The following is a 790-nucleotide window of genomic DNA, read 5'->3' as shown; positions in this document are numbered from 1 at the left end:
AATTTGACCAAGATCTCATCAATGTAAATGATCACACCAAATTTCATTAAAACCAGTTGAAAACTAGTCTCTATTGTGTTAACAAGAAATGTTGACGGACCAACGGACAGGGGGGAAGGCAATATACGTCCACATTTCCATGTGGGCGTATAAAAAGCATCTGATCTATGTTCTAAGTCCAAATTTTCCACCCAAAATTTCTGGGACTACTTTAGTTTTATAGAAGGCCTGAAGTTTTGGGAACAATTCATTTTTCCAGAAATTAACATCAAAGTAAATCCTTTCTACCATTAAATCCACTGGGTTCCATAGAACAAAATCTGTCCGAGGGACTGACATGATGGCCATCTCCCCTTGTACTTGGGAAAAATAAGTTGAATTCCTTTTCAGGGGTAAGACCCCATTGTCATGGATTGTCACACAAAAGTCCTTTATGGATGCTACATCTTTCCAATGGAGTCCTCGAATGTCTTGTCCCCCGATGTTCATATGCTTTGACTCCAGCACTTTCGTGTTCTCTGCCCCACCTAACAGTCCATGGCAACCTATGAACACACAAAACAAAAAGCAATGCTTAATCAACTGCCTTAATACATGTGTACTAAAGTACCTCTGACATACGAAGAGAAAATAATTCAAACACTTCTTTTAAATGTGAAGAAGCCACAGTGGCTCAGGAAAAAGTGTCAAATGGGACAGGCTGTGCATATTAAAGATCCCTTGATACATGGAAATAAAAAAGATTGGACTAGGGTGTCCTGGCAAAATTTCCCTCATTGCACTCTGCAGG

The sequence above is a fragment of the Lottia gigantea genome, assembly GCF_000327385.1.
Source record: "Lottia gigantea unplaced genomic scaffold LOTGIsca_18, whole genome shotgun sequence".
Taxonomy (NCBI): domain Eukaryota; kingdom Metazoa; phylum Mollusca; class Gastropoda; family Lottiidae; genus Lottia; species Lottia gigantea.
Note: the sequence above shows the minus strand (reverse complement) of the source record.